A 16,592-nucleotide genomic window follows, 5' to 3' on the forward strand; every position below is an offset into this window, starting at 1 on the left:
CCGTGTAATCCAGCAGCTCTGGGTGTTCCCACTAACTCCGAGCGTCAGGTATGGGGGGCTGATATAGTACAAGAAGTTTTGGATAAATTCTATCTGAAGACTGAAAATCTGATTAAAAACATTTGGAGCCCATCACCACGCGTCTTGAACTTACTGAACAACTGGCCAAAGATAACCAGGGGTTCTTTTGCATCATTTACCTGTACAACCAACAGAAAAACTGGTGATACAAACTTAGGTGCAGAGAAGAATGGATCTTAGTCAGAACCCAACTACTTCACTAGGGCAACTGAGAGTAGTCGCAGATTTGGTATCAAATTAGGCTTGTGGTAAACAAATCCAGAGACCCAGTGAGGAAAACAGCTCTAGCTGTCTGGACACTGAGGACGAAGCTGGCCCATCAGGGACACCTGGTCAGTCAACAATTGTGAGCCTCACCCTGACCACGAGCCCGCACAGCCCTGTTGCAACTACGTCACAAGCAACCATGCGCCCCAAACCTGTGTCCCAAGGACAGTCTCTTCCATCATGTGCCCTCCAGTACAGGTACCTGAGTCTCCTCATGTCACCCCTGACAATTATGGTCCTGCCACCAGTAGGAGTGGGCGCACTGTGCCAGGAGCACAGGTATGTGGGGGTAGGGTGCGTGGGAGGAAGGTGTAGGCCAGAGGATGGGGGCTCCAAGGAGCAGGAGACCATCTCCCAAGTCTTGGGAGCCTACCAAAACTCCCAAAACGTGATGGGCCAGGTATTGACTATGATGGGGGATATCATACAGCTGCAGAGGGACAACCACCTGGAAGCCTTGCAGCAGTGGTAGGCACAAAACCCCATCCTGCCTTCCATTGCTGGGGTGCTGAGGGACATTAACACTACCCTGAGTAGCTTTGGCACCCAACATCAGGTCTCTTCCATTAGCCATGAGACATCAGGCCCCTCAACATCTGTGGCTGCTTTTGGAATTAAGCAACTTCAACAACACAAAAGGACGATGGACGGAGTGCTGAACAATGCAAACACTCACCCCCAGTCACAGATCTGGGTTTAATCCATCGTTCTTTTGCCCACCATTCCACCCCAGATTGGACCCAGCCACATGCAAATCAGTCTTGGCCCTGTTCCTCATGGGAACAGTCCAGCCCGAACTGCCAGGCCAGGTGCTCCCTGGACTGCAAACAAGCAAGACGTGGGTGACATGCTTGCTATGCCACCAGATTTAAGCTCGCCTGGCTGATGAAGGGTGATACCCTGAAACCGGTCCTAGGATGCCTTTTTCTGGTTCAGGGAGGACCTGGCCTGGCAGTTCGGGCTGGACTGTTCCCATGGGTCCAAACTAGAATGGCATGGCAAGCAAAAAAACTAATGGAATAAACCCAGATCTGTGACTGGGGGTGAATGCTTGATTTGCTCTGCATTCCATCCATCATCTATTGTTTTTGATTTTGTCGTCCCAAGTGGGAAGGGTATGCCCAGATGTGGGTCCTGTGCTTTCTATGCCACCAGATTTAAGCTAGCCTGGCTGATGAAGGGTGATACCCTGAAACTGATCCTAGGATGCTTTTTTCTGGTTCAGGGAAGACCCAGCCTGGCAGTTCTGGCTGGACTGTCACATGGGGAACATGGTCAAGACTGATTTGCATATGGCTGGGTCCAAAATGGAATGGCATGGCAAGCAAAAAAACTGATGGATTAAACCCAGATCTGTGACTGGGGGTGAATGTTTGATTTGCTCTGCATTCCGTCCATCATCTGTTGTTTTTGCTAGTGGAATTAAGGCCCTGTCAGGCAAAGGGAATGCCTTAGGCACCCCACCATCTGTGGCAGAAGAACCCCTCCTCCACAAACATTGACGTCCACCCAGACATCCAGGAAGAGCAGATGCCAAGACCAAACCCACTGCTAGGAAGTGAACCTCTCCTGATTGGTTCCCCTTGTGTGTGACTGATACACCCTGTTGACTGTTCTGACACCTAACTCCATTTTTATATGGTGCAAGGACACTGGACTTGTGTTTCCAAATGGTGTAGCAGCTACCCTGATGATTTCATCCGCTATGACTGAACCCTTCACTGTTATTATCATTTAATTTTTGTTTCAATTCTCACATTTTGTTGTGCACTGCCCAATAAATACCACTTAATCACAGATCCTGTGTAAGTGTGAAGTATCACCCATAAATAACTGAAATGTATGTAAAATATTGTACCAAAATCTTTCTCTCCAATGTAATACCTCTGTAATCGCCATCACACGTACTGGACAACCAGGAACACATTGCATTGGTATTGTAACATACACATGACACAAGTCACCTGTATTGTACACCTCCCCATATTTATTAGGAGAATGGCAATCAGCACATTGTGAAGTGATGCTGTGGACTTCAGTGTTTCAACATAGGTGTCATACACTGGCAACCCACAGAATATAGAAGTTATGGACATGTCAATCTCTCACCATTCCAGAAGGCAGACAGATTGGCTCAATGCATAATCAGCTAAACCCTATTCACATACTCATACCACATCCTTCCAAATCAACATATCACAACAAACAGGCAGAGGTCAGTACTAAGGTCCCCAGTCATGGAACCTTCAACTGAACATGGTCAGGTATTTGTAGGCTTGCCACACACAAGTAAGGTCAGATAAACCACAAACCATAATGATGGTGGAGGGTCTGGATATCACATTGTGACATGTGTCAGACACAAATGGACACACACATGCCACCATTTGAGCCACCTCCAGTACAAAACAGGTCTAGTCTGCGGAAAAGGGCACTTCCAAACCACTGTCCTGACAGGTTGGGCATTAAATTCAAACACCACAAATCTGATGTAAAACAGTACCTGGTCTAATCCATGATCACTGCTCATGTCAGTGTGCAAATCCCATCTACCTGTGGCACTGTCTGACAATGCCAAATGAGGATGAGACAAACAGGCAATCTGAAAATCTGTGATTGACAAAGATAAGGTATAGGCCAATGCGGAACACAAACATCACATTGTCTATGCATAACTACAAAAGTTAATTTGATTGTGCATTTGCTGAAAAATAGACCATGTGCATTACATTTCTGTACACAACTCGAAGGAAGATCCAGCATACATATCTGAGTCATGAGCTTTGGAGCCACTTAAGACCACAATGATGGTGGCAAGTAGTACATTCCTTGACATACATTACCTCAACAATGCCCCATGGAATCTCATTAGTAACATCACATCACATACCGTGAGTCAGTTGAAGTACTGATTGATGACATCTGCCCTGCTGTCTCCTGCTTCATCCTCATCATGCTCATCCTCACTCGGAATAACTGCATTCCCACCCACAGAATCTGCAGGCTCCCCTTAGTCTGGTATGAATGGTATCTAATGTCTCAGGGCAAGGTTGTGAATCATATAGTAGGGAACAATTATTTGACATGTCTTGTAGGGTGAGTAGAGAAGAGATCCTCCAGAATTGTCTATGCAGCAAAATCTTGCTTTCAGGAGCCCAAAAGTCCGCTCAACGACATGCCTTGTTCTTCCGTGTGACTCATCTAAGCAGTGTTCATCTGGTATGGTTGTGTACCTCAATTTTGTCAATAACCACAGACAGTTTGGGTACTCAGAGTCCCCTGTAAGGTATAGTTACAACAACCCAAACCTTCTTCTTGAACAGCTACATAATTGGTAGTAGGAAAAAAGAGACAGACAAACATCACATACATGACTTATCAACCAGCCAGGCCCTCTCTGTGTATAGTAATTTCATCAGCAGTGGGATATTGCTGTTCCACATGATGAAGTAATCATGGACTGATCCTGGATACCTTGCACAAACATGTGAAATGTAGAGGTCAGCCAAACTGACCACTTGGACGTTTATGGAGTGGAAGTTTTTCGTGTACCTATATGCCTGGTCATTTGCACTTCGGGGACCCAAGGCTACATGGGTGCCATCTATGGCTCCAACCACATGCGGAATGTGTCCCAAAGCACAGAAATCAGCGTTCACATGGGCCAGATCCTCATGTTGGGGAAAACTGATGTAGCTGTCCAGGTGTTTAAACAATGCAGACAGTACAGCCTTCAAAACAAGACTAAACATGGGCTGAGACATCCCTTCAGTAAGGGCCACTGTATTCTGAAAGGACCCAGTGGCCAGGAAGTGCAGTACTGACATGTCTTGAATGATGGAAAGTATGCTATTGGGATTGTGAAAGACAGGCATCAGATCTGGCTCCAACTGACGACATAGAACCATAAATGTATGCCTATCCAGGTTATCTATTTGGATTACATTTCACATCTCCATGGTCTGCAGGTCTGCTAGTGGACGGTACACTGGGGGTTGTCTTGCCCTCCTCAGGCCTGGGTAACTATGTGGGAAAACACCAGAATGAATGTGAATGACTCAACCCATCCATCGTAAATATGATCACAGCAATGTCACACACATATCGAGATCATGTCACATGAAACAGTGAATATGTGGTATTCAGCACATAGCCTAAAAAAATATGAAAGTGTACTGGATTCAAATCCCCTTAACCCTCGCATGTACTCTACATGGAGATACATGTCACTGACAGTGAAAGTTACATCAACCCTGTGGACATGTCACACATATATTTTTGCACCTTTGCCATCTTCCGATTGTCATTAGTATGGTGACAACACTGTTTCATATACCTGACCCAAAATATCTCATTTCACTTCCCCTACTAATTACATGCAAATTAATACTTGTAAAAAGTAAGCATGCAATTCACACATTGTCATAGATATGACGTTTCTGTGAATGACACAACTTTCATTACTTCATCATACATATTAGACCTAAAATGGCAGCTGCCTGACCTACTGTACTGGACATTAGGAAGCGACCTCACTCCACTGGCGTAAGTCGTCATGGCAGTAGGCAGTTACAACAGTGGTGAACACATTGCTGCCTTTGGCGGACTTGGGACAGTGGTGATGTCCGCCAGCGGTGAGGGTCCTGTAAGCGGCAGACATTTCCGTCATCTTCTGCACAGTCCCTCACTTGAATCCTGACACTGCTACCAGCAAGACATCTACATCCTGAGCTGGTGTGTACTGCCCCTGGGAGCAATCATGCCACATCCTGCAGGTGATAGGGCCCCTGCCTTCTCTCTTGAAGAGCTAGCCAAGCTTTTGGAGGAGGTCCTACCCTTATTTGAACAGCTATATGATGCACCAGAGGAGTAGGTGAGTCCAATACAACACCAATGTGTGAAAGGTAGAGTGTATGATGAGGTAGATTAAAGGTGCATGGGTAGATGGTTATGTACATAGGAAGAATATTAGCCCTGATACATAGTAGGTAGTGTGTGATCCACATATGTACATGACAGAATTTACATAAATCTTGCTGTGACAAATATTTGTTAAGATGTACAATTTAAAGGACATACTTGTGTATGGTCCTATGCTCCCGGCCTAAACCTGGAACTGGATCTGCATGTTGTATGTCTGACTAAACTTCACACATGGCCTGACTGCAGAGGGTGACCTGCAAAAGAGTTTTGAAGTGTGAGGAATGGTTTGTATGGCAACTTGCACTAACTTGATTGTTCATCCTACTTGTTTGGGAATGGAGCATGTGTACATGACTTTCTCCTCTTCTCTGTGTCATTCATGCAGGTCAACTCCCATCAGAAAAAGGAGATCTGGTGTGCCATCGCCAATAAAGTTCCAACCATGCGGGTCCACAGCTGGCGAAGCACCAAGTGTACGATGTGAAAGACTAAAAAGATAAAATGTGTCTCAGGTAAACCTATATGTGGAGTATTCAACATTGGTATATAGGAGTGCACATTATATTGTGTATTGGGACATATTGCTCACCTATGTCATCCCTTCTATACAGTAACATATGATGATGCACATGTGACTGTGTCATATGTGTACTGCTATACAGCTCCAGGTACCCTGCTGGTTGTTCCTTGCCACCCACAGATCCATACTCCCAACATCTTGATGATAGGTTGTGCTGATCTTTGCCCTCTGTCCATTCAAATGCCCCTTGATCCATCTCGTGCAACATTGAATCAGATAAGTTGAGTGGATGCCTAATATTCCTGAGGTTTCCAATGATTGTCAAATCATTCTGAAGTTGTGATCTCAATCTGACAATTCACAAGTGACACTTGCTGCACTTACTCAGATCTGTTAGGAGGTGTCCCCATTGGTAAGTGAGGTCTAAACATTGGCACATATGATGTTTCCTCAGAATGGACATCCACATGTACGAACCATGATGGTATTACTAGACTCCTAGAGCGAGCCATATAATTCATATGAGTGTTCAGAATATTAGTACCAGGTACATGTTCTTTGGATGGTAAGTGGCTACACAGCAATTTCCTATTGTAATGTGTTGTAGGCATGCTAAATAGGCCACTACATCTTGGTAATGGCTACAATCGGAACTGGTTTTTGCCAACATCATGTGTACATTGTTAGGTCCAGTCATAAATCAACATTGTGATGCAACTTAAACATACTTACTTTGGCCATTGTGGATATGTTTTGATGGCTCTTGGTATGGAATCCTAGAGTTAGTACTGACTGAATTATGTCGCAGATGTGACATTTCACCTTCACATGTTGTTGGAATGGTGTGTCTAGTCAGTCAGCTCAGAAGTGTGTTGTGGCATTGCAATGGTCATGTTATACGACCTTCATGCACATGATAGGTGTACATTGTATACAAAGTGATGATATGGTATCTGGCCTTGTCTGTGGCTAAATCCTGTGGGCTAAGTTGGCCCCCATAAGTGTACATGACTTTATTTACAGGTGGAGGATGACTTAGACGAGTAGCTCCACAAAGTATGTATCATCCTTTCCAACATGACTATTGGACCCTGTGTTGCAGACATGTGTTTAGACTCTATCATACTCCAATCATTGAAATGCCAGGTATAGTTGCATATTTACTTATGTCAATAGTGAAGGTTGTGGACTCTGTGACATGAAATGGTTTTCGCATGTATGCATCATGCTGCCTTGTGTTTGGCACATGATGTGGTTCCTTTCCTGGTACACGCCATCTGCTACAAATGAAGGTATGCGTCTATTTTGTGTATGTGATATGTGGCAATGAATGTAACCACTATTTCCTATTGCTTGGTTGCTGGTTGACTATGTTGCTGTGGATAGAGACTAAGATTCATGTTGGCAATTCAGGTTGTCATGGAATTGTTATTGTGATTGCTGTACTGATATGATGGTATAGTAGGTGTGCAATAGGTGGCTTAGCTGGTGTGTGACATTGTTGTAATTTAGGGATGTAGGTAGTATCTAGTTATGACATGATGTTGGCCCTGACCTGGTTCTACCTGGGTGTGTAGTACAAGTGGTTGTAATGTGACTGATGTATACAGTGTGACGTAAGTGTTTCAAAAGAATGTGATGAACCTACCTCTTTTTCTGTTTCCCAGCATCAGCATCAGCAGGTGAAGGAGGCAGGGCACAGCCGAGTAGGAAAGCTGCTGGCCATGAGACCTCAAATCATGATACCACCGACACCGAGGGACCCAGTGGCCTGGAGGGCGAGGGGAGTGTCACGGGGAGACAGGATCCAGTTCATCTTCTTTAGAATCCTCCTCTTGTGGACTCCTAAACACTCCATTTCCATCTCCAAGGCCTCACCTACACTCCCTACAAGTACCAATTCTTCTGCCCATCCCAAGGGAACCCAACCCTCCCCTAAGCCTAGGCCTAAAACCCCACTTTTAGGGGGGGAAGGGTATTTTTAAGGTTTAGGGTGGGTATTGGTTTTAGGGTGGGAACAGAATTTTAGGGTTTAGGGTAAGTATGGGTTTTTGGGTGGCAAGGGTATTTTTAGGTTATAGAGTGGGTATGGGTTTAGGGTGGTAAGCAATTTTTCATGTATTAGGGTGGGTATATATTTTAGGGAGGCAAGGGAATTTTTAGGTTTTAGGGTGGCATTATATGTTAGGGTAGTAAGGGAATTTTTAGGTTTAATGTAGGTATGGGTTTTAGGGAGGCAAAGGTATTTTAGGGCTTATGGTGGGTATGGGTTTTTGTGTGGCAAGGTTATTTTTAGGGTTTAGGATGGGCATGGGCTTTTGGGTGGCAATGGTATTTTTAGGTTTCAGAGTGGGTATGGGTTTTAGGGTGGTAAGGGAATTTCTAGGTTTTAGGGTGGGTATGGGTTTTAGGGTGGTAAGGGTAGTTTTAGGGTTTAGGGTTGGTATGGATTTTGGAGTGGTAAGGACATTTTTAAGGTTAGATATTGTTTGTGTTTATGGGTGGGAGGTGCATTTTTAGGTTTTAGGATGGAAATGGGTTTCAGGATGGCACAAGTATTTTTAGTGTTTAGAGTGGGTACGGGTTCTGGGTGGCAAGGGTTTTTTATGGTTTAGGGTGAGTATGGGTCTTTGGGTGGTAAGGGTATTTTTAGGATTTAGGGTGGGTATAAGTTTTAGGGTATCAAAGGTATTTTGAGGGGTTAGGGTGGGTATGGGTTTTTGAGTGGTGAGGAAATTCTTAGGGTTACTGTGTGTACAGGTTCTCAGCTGGCAGGGTTATTTTTATGGTTTAGGATGAGAAAGTGATTTAGGATCAAAGGGTTATTTTCAAGGTCTAGGTTGGGTGTGGGTTTTGGGGTGGCAAGGATATTTTTGGCTTCAGTGTGGGTATGTGTTTCTATTTGGTAAAGGAAGTTTTAGTTTTAGGGTGGATATGGTTTTAGGGTAGAAAGGGTATCTTTATAGGGTTATGGTGGGTATGGGTTTTAGGGTAGCAAGGGAATTTTAGGGTTTAGGGTGGGTATGGGCTTTAGGGTGGCAAGGACATTTTAGGACTTAGGGTAGGTATGTGTCTTAAGTGGCAAGGGTATTTTTAGAGTTTAGGATGGGTATGGGTTTTTGGGTGGCAAGGGTATTTTTATTATTTAGAATGGGTATGTGTTTTAGCATGGTAAGGGTATTTTAGGGTTGAAGGTGTGTATGGGTTTTAAAATGGTAAATGACTTTTTAATGTTTAAAGTGGCTTTTGGGTGGCAAGGATATTTTTATGGTTCAGGGTGTGTCTGTGTTTTAGGGTGGCAAGTGCCTTTCAGGGTTTGGGTGGGTATACATTTTTGGATTACAAACGTATTTTTAAGCAGTTAGGGTGGGTATGATTTTTTTTTTTTTTTGGTGGCAAGGATATTTTCATGGTTTAGGATGGGTATTGTTTTTTGGGTGGTAATGGTATTTTAGAGCTTTGGGTGGGTATGTGTTTTAGGGTGGCAAGGGTATTTTAAGGTTTACTGTGGGTATGGGTTTTAGGGTGGCAATGTTGTTTTAGGGATTATGGTGGGTATGGATTTTTGGGTGGCAAGTGTATTTTTAGGTTTTAAGGTGGGAATGGGTGTTAGGGTGATAAGCAATTTTTTAGGCTTTAGTGTGGGTATATGTTTTACAGTGATAAGGGAATTTTTAGGTTTAACGTGGGTATGAGTTTTAGGGAGGCAGGTGAATATTAGTATTAGGACTTAGGGTGGGTGTAGGTTTTGGCGTGGCAAGCTTCTTTTTAGGGTTCAGGGTGGGTATGAGTTTTTGGGTGGTAAGGATATTTTTAGGGTTTTGGATTGGTATGGGTTTTTGGGTGGCAATGGTATTTTTGGGGTTTGGAGTGGGTATGGGTTTTAGGGTGGATGGAAGCAAGGGATTTTTAGTGTTTAGTGTGGGTATGTGTTTTCAGGTGGCAAGGTTGTATTTAGAGTTAAGGATGGGTATGGGTTTTTTGGTGGCAAGGGTATTTTTAGGGTTTAAGGTGGATATGAGGTTTAGCGTGGTAATTGTATTTTTAGAGTTTAGGGTGTGTATGTGTTTTAGAATGGCAAGTGCCTTTCAGGGTTTAGGGTGGGTATACATTTTTGGATTACAAAAGTATTTTTAAGCAGTTAGGGTGGATATGGGTTTGTTTTTTTTGGTGGCAAGGATATTTTCATGGTTTAGGATGGGTATTGTTTTTTGGGTGGTAATGGTATTTTAGAGCTTTGGGTGGGTATGTGTTTTAGGGTGGCAAGGGTATTTTAAGGTTTACTGTGGGTATGGGTTTTAGGGTGGCAATGTTGTTTCAGGGATTATGGTGGGTATGGATTTTTGGGTGGCAAGTGTATTTTTAGGTTTTAAGGTGGGAATGGGTGTTAGGGTGATAAGCAATTTTTTAGGCTTTAGTGTGGGTATATGTTTTACAGTGATAAGGGAATTTTTAGGTTTAATGTGGGTATGAGTTTTAGGGAGGCAGGCGAATATTAGTATTAGGACTTAGGGTGGGTGTAGGTTTTGGCGTGGCAAGCTTCTTTTTAGGGTTCAGGGTGGGTATGAGTTTTTGGGTGGCAAGGATATTTTTAGGGTTTTGGATGGGTATGGGCTTTTGGGTGGCAAGGGTATTTTGGGGGTTTGGAGTGGGTATGGGTTTTAGGGTGGATGGAAGCAAGGGATTTTTAGTGTTTAGTGTGGGTATGTGTTTTCAGGTGGCAAGGTTGTATTTAGAGTTAAGGATGGGTATGGGTTTTTTGGTGGCAAGGGTATTTTTAGGGTTTAAGGTGGATATGAGGTTTAGCGTGGTAATTGTATTTTTAGAGTTTAGGGTGTGTATGTGTTTTAGAATGGTAAGGGATTTTTTAGGGTGAGAGTGAGTATGGGTGTTTTTGCAGCAATTGTATTTTTAGGGTTTAGGATGGGTATGGGTATCAGATTTTAGGGTGGGTATGTTTTAAAGGTGGCAATGGTATTTTTAGTTTTTATTGTGGGAATGGGTTTCAGGGTATTAAGCACATTTTTAGGTTTTAGGTTAGTATGTGTTTAGAGTAGGAATGGATTTTTTAGGTTTAGGGTGGGTATGGGTTATAGGGTGGCAAGGTGATTTTAGGGTTTACGGTGGGTACGAGTTTTTGAGTGATAAGGGTATTTTTATGGTTTAGGATGGGTATGTGTTTTTAGTTGGCAAGGGTGTTTTTAGGGTTCAGCATGGGTATGGGTTTTTGGGTGGCAAGGGTATTTTTAAGTTTTAGGGTGGGCATGGTTTTTAGGGTGGAAAGGGAATTTCAGGGTTTAGGGTAAGTATGGGTTTTTGGGTGGCAAGTGGATTTTAGGGTTTACTGTGGATATGTGTCTTTGGGCAGCAAGGGTATTTTCAGGTTTCAGGGTGCATGTGGATTTTAGGGTGGCAAGTGAATTTTCGGGTTTAGGGTGGGTATGGGTTTTTCGATTGCAAAATGAAGTGGGCATGGGTTTTTAGGTGGCAAGGGTATTTTTAGGGTTTTGGATGGGTATTGGTTTTGGGTGGCAAGTGTATTTTTAGGTTTTAAGGTGGGAATGGGTTTTAGGGTAATAAGCAATTTTTTAGACTTTAGTGTCGGTATATGTTTTAGAGTGAAAAGGGAATTTTTAGGTTTAATGTGGGTATGAGTTTTAGGGAGGCAAGGGAATATTAGGACTTAGGGTGGATATTGGTTTTTGTGTGGCAAGGTTTTTTTAAGGTTTAGGGTTGGTATGGTTTCCTGGGTGGCAAGGGTATTTTTAGGGTTTAGTATAGGTATGGGTTTTTGGGTGGCAAGGGTATTTTTTAGTTTCAGAGTGGATACGGGTTTTGGTATGGTAAGGGATTTTTCTGTCTTAGGGTGGGTATGGGCTTTAGGGTGGCAAGGGAATTTCAGGGTTTAAGGAGGGTATGGATTTTAGGGTGGCAATGTTATTTTTAGGGTTTAGGATGGGTATGAGTTTTTGGGTGGCAATGGTATTTTAGTGTTTATGGTGGGTATGGATCTTAGTGTGGTAAGGGTATTTTTAGGGTTGAGCGTGTGTATGGGTTTTAGAATGGTAAAGGAATTTTAAGGGTTATAGTGGGTATGGTTGTTTGGGTGGCAAATGTATTTTTAGGGTTTACGATGGGTATGGGTATTAGGGTGGCAGGGACATTTTTAGAGATTAAGGTGGGTATGGGTTTTAGGGTGGCAGTGGTATTTTTAGAGTTTTCTGTGTGTCGGTTTTTGGGTGGCAAGGATATTTTTAGTTTTTATGGTAGGAATGGGTTTTAGGATAGTACGTGTTGGGTGGCAAGGGTATTTCCAGAGTTCAGCATGGGTTTTTGGGTGGCAAAGGTGTTTTAGGGTTTAGCATGGGTATATGTTTTTAGGTGGCAAGGGTATTTTTAAGTTTTAGGGTGGGTATGGTTTTTAGGGTGGTAAGAGTAATTTTAGTATTTAGGGTGTGTATGGGTTTTAGAGTGGTAAGAAAATTCTTAAAGTTAGGGTGAAAATAGATTTTTGGGTGGCAAGTGTATTTTTAAGCTTGCCACCCAGAGGCTTTAAGGTGGGTATGTATTTTAGGGTATGTATTTATGTATGTCGGTATGTATATATTTGAAATTTGTAAAGTGCATTAAACCCAAGGGTGTCAAAACCCTGATCACGGCAGAGACTGTACCTGAGAAAGATGGAAGTTGACAGTTTTCAACTGTTTCTTGAAAATTGGGAGCGATGTCACGATGATGATATGGGCCAGTAGGGTGATCCCCGAATTAGTGCCCGCCACTGAGAGTGTCCTAGCCCCTATCTAGCTTTGTTAAATCTAGAAATGTGCACCAGTTTACAAAAAGAGGACATGAGGACTTTGCCAGGAGGATACCAGTGGATTGGAGAATTCAACTGCTCTGAGCTTTGCTAGTATAAGGCCAGAAAGGTCTTACATAAGACCTTAAAAACAATCCCATATTTTATAAGGAGATAATGAAGGGACCATAGGCCCTCCCTATCTGATACATGCCTGAGGATGATCAAAATAAGGCAGGCATTGGCACTTCGAACCTCTTGTAGTTTGTGAACACAAGAGGCGATGATGTTAACATAGAGAGAGTTGCAATAGTCCAACCATGATGTAATAAGTGCAATGACAACCACCTGGCATAAGTCCTCTGGATAATAAGGGAAAATCTTTCTAAGGACTCTGATGATGTGAAAACATGTACTTGCTGTATGGGTGACCTGATTGTCAAAGCTGAGAGTGTTGTCAAATGTGATGCCCAGGTTCTTAGCTGAATTGACCGGGGTGAGGAGAGGCCCACATTTCCCTGGCCACCAGATGTTGGACCAAACCGTATCCTTGGCGCTAAAAACCAGCACCTCGGTTTGCTAGTATAAAGTTTCAGGACATTATCATTCATCCATTTGCTAATGCTGGACATACATTGTTTGAAATTCTCCGCAACCGAGGATAAATTGTTAGAGATGGACACAATGATTTTGGTGTCATCGGCATATGACTGTACTTTTAATCTAAAGGAGCGCACTACAGCTGCCAGAGGCGCAACAAATACATTAAAAAGAGCTGGACTGAGAGTCCATCCTTGAGTGACACCACATGGAAAGCAAAAAGCCTCCACCTTAAAACCCAGCAGATGACCTTTTGAACTCTATCCCTGAGGTAGGATGACAGTAGTCTGAGAGCCAGGCCTCCAAACCCCATGTCCTCCAGCCATTGAATCAGGCGTGCCGGCCAGACCATGTCAAATGCAGTGGACAGGTCCAGCATCAGCATAATGGCCACCCCCCCATCCTCAATCAGCCTGGTGGTGAATGTTATCCGTTACTACCGCAAGGGTAGTTTCTGTGCTGTGTCCAGCTCTGAATGCATTTTCAGAGGGATCCAAGATGCCTTGTGCTTCAATAAACTTCACAAGTTCTAGGGTATTTTTAGGGTTTACGATGGGTGTTGGTTTTAGGGTGGCAAGGGTATATGTAAGGCTTAGGGTCAGTATGGTTTTAGGGTTGCAAGCGTATTTTTGTGTTTTAGGGCAGGTATAGGTTTTTGGGTGGCAAGGGTATATTCAGGTTTTATGATGAGTATGGGTTTTAGGGTGTAAGCAAATTTTTCGGTTTGAGGGTGGGTATATGTTTTAGGATGGTAAAGGAATTTTTAGGTTTAAGGTGGGTATAGGTTTTAGGGTGACAAGGTAATTTTAAAGTTTAGGGTGGGTATGGGTTTTTGGATGGCAATAGTATTTTTCAGATTTAGCATGAGTACGGGTTTTCGGTTGACAAGGGTATTTTCATGGTTTAGGGTGGATATGGGTTTTTAGGGTTTAAAGCGTGTATGGGTTTCAGTGTGGTAAGGGAATTTTTGGAGTTAGGGTCAGTATGGATTTTAGGGTAGCAAGGGAATTTTAGGGTTTAAGGTGGGTAAGGGTTTTAGGGCAATAAAGGAATTTTAGGGTTTAAGGTGGGTTTGGGTTGTGGCTTAATAAATGAATTTATATGGATGTGTGTGTCTTTATATATATATATATATATATATATATATATATATATACATACACACACACACACACAGGATTTATACTTACCTGTAATTTTTTTACCACGCATATGCCTTTACCATTTATGCCTTTACAATAAAAATTAGTTGTAAAACCATGCGTGGTGATGGCAATGCGTGGAAAAGGCATTTCATAGAAAGGTCACGTTGTAAAGGTATGCATGGTAATCACATGCATGGTTCTGTCATACAACCCCCATTTAAAGTGGTCCTGCATGACTGCCTTTCTCTTGATCATGCACAATGCATTCCTGGCTCAGCTATTTCAAGGTAACCTTATGGAGCCTGGGTTGAGGTAATTTGTGTAGCAATCCAGGGGTGATTATTAAGGCAGATCGTGAATGGGTGAAGGACATTTTTTAAAACTGAGATCAATAAATAGAGAGCCTATGGCTCTTCAGAAGTTGGCAGGATGGGGCTATGTGTTGTTCAAAACCAAGCAATTCCTAGAGCCTTACCTTGCTACCATAACCTCTAACTATGATCACTATTAGCTGACCAGGTGTAGGCTAAATTTGTTACCCCAGCTGCTAGCATCCCCTCTGGGCTGGCAGAACGTACACTTATTAGCACCCTGTGCCTATGAGCAGGTGTCTCTACAGGACACCATCCATTTTGTTTTGTTCTGCAGATACTTCTATATTCCTTTGAAGGCCTATATTGTCTTCCTTATAAAGGCCCACCAATTTAAATGAGCTTGGCTTGCCTTTCTGTTTTTACAATTTCTTGCTGATTGAGTTATTTTTAAGGTTGGCATTTTTTAAAAAGTTTTTATGAGATCAATGAACTCTGTGTTGAATTCATAGTAGTTTTGCACATTTGTTTGGCCAAGCAATCATGTTTTTTTTATAGTTGCTGAATTTAACCGATTGCACATTTTCTATGTATGTATATCTTTGTATATTTGTTGATGCTTTTATGGTTTTTACTTTAGCTGAATAAAGCTGCTATTGAATTGAAGTGAGTTCCAAATCGAAAGATCAAAGCGTAAAGCTTCAAATTAAAACTTCAGAATCAGTCAAAACAGAGCTTCCCATGAAGTGTGGTTCAAGAAAGTCAATAGAGGATCAGCCTGAGCTGCATGGTGTCAGGCAGGGAAAGTGGAAAAGGTAAGGATGTGTAATATGTCTGACCTACCTTAGGAACACGCTCCATTATAGACAGTACATTCTTAATCTCTTGCAATATGTTTCTTCTTCATTCTACAATTCAGGCAATCAGCTTTTGATGTCTTCTTGAGAACGGAATATTCCATCATCTCATCAGGATACAATACTGCAGATCGCAACATTAGATAGCCATAGTCATTTCTTATCACCAAATGTCATTATTTTTCACTTGTGTGCTTCAATCTTTTAGTCAGAGAAATGCATTTTGGCCATGAGAACACTTATGCCTCATCTTCTAAATAACAACTCTTGTTTACTTTATCAATAACTGATATTCTCTATTAGCAGGATACGCATTCTTTTCAATACACCGTATAACGTACGGCTAGTTCTCACCATTCATTTGCTTCAAGAAATTGCATGTTTGTGTTAAAGCTTCTACATTACCTCACTAATATACATAGTTCTTATTTGTTATTCAACAATATTTATTGCTTAATTGGAAACATTTGCAAAATTACATGTCAACGATTAATTCAAGTTAATACATTTTATGAAAAATATGCCTATGAGAAGGTCGGGAAACATTACATTTCACATTCTGGAACTAGGTCAATTTGTTAGAAAATGCAGCTTCTGCTATTCATACTAAAAAAGTGTAGCTATGACTGTCTTGAACATGATTTTTTTTTTCTTCTTCTGTAGTTTAAAGCATTTGTTTTTCGTATGAGGGCTACATGTTAAGTCTGCATTTTATTAATGTAAAATGCATTCATTTAGTACTTCATAAAATATGCTCTTGTGTATTTTGTCTGTTCCTGTTGTGATTGAAATACCAAGATATACATATGAGATACTGTTTCTATTGGATAAAGTGTTGGAACTTAAGGGTGTGAACGATTGTCACTGTCCACAAATTCCAAATTCCAGATTTTACACAGCATAAGTATGAGGAAATGGTTATTGCTAGCTGTATATGGCACTTTTGCATTAAATTCTAAGTCACATCATCATTGATTCCTCTGTGTGTCACTCCAGGAAAGGAATCCTGCCAAATCCAGATATTTTTGAAAACGTGAGCTCTAGCTGGATCGAAGTTAATGTGTTCTGTTTGTATCCGAACACATTTTGTAC

Source organism: Pleurodeles waltl, chromosome 10 (assembly GCF_031143425.1).
Source record: "Pleurodeles waltl isolate 20211129_DDA chromosome 10, aPleWal1.hap1.20221129, whole genome shotgun sequence".
NCBI lineage: Eukaryota > Metazoa > Chordata > Amphibia > Caudata > Salamandridae > Pleurodeles > Pleurodeles waltl.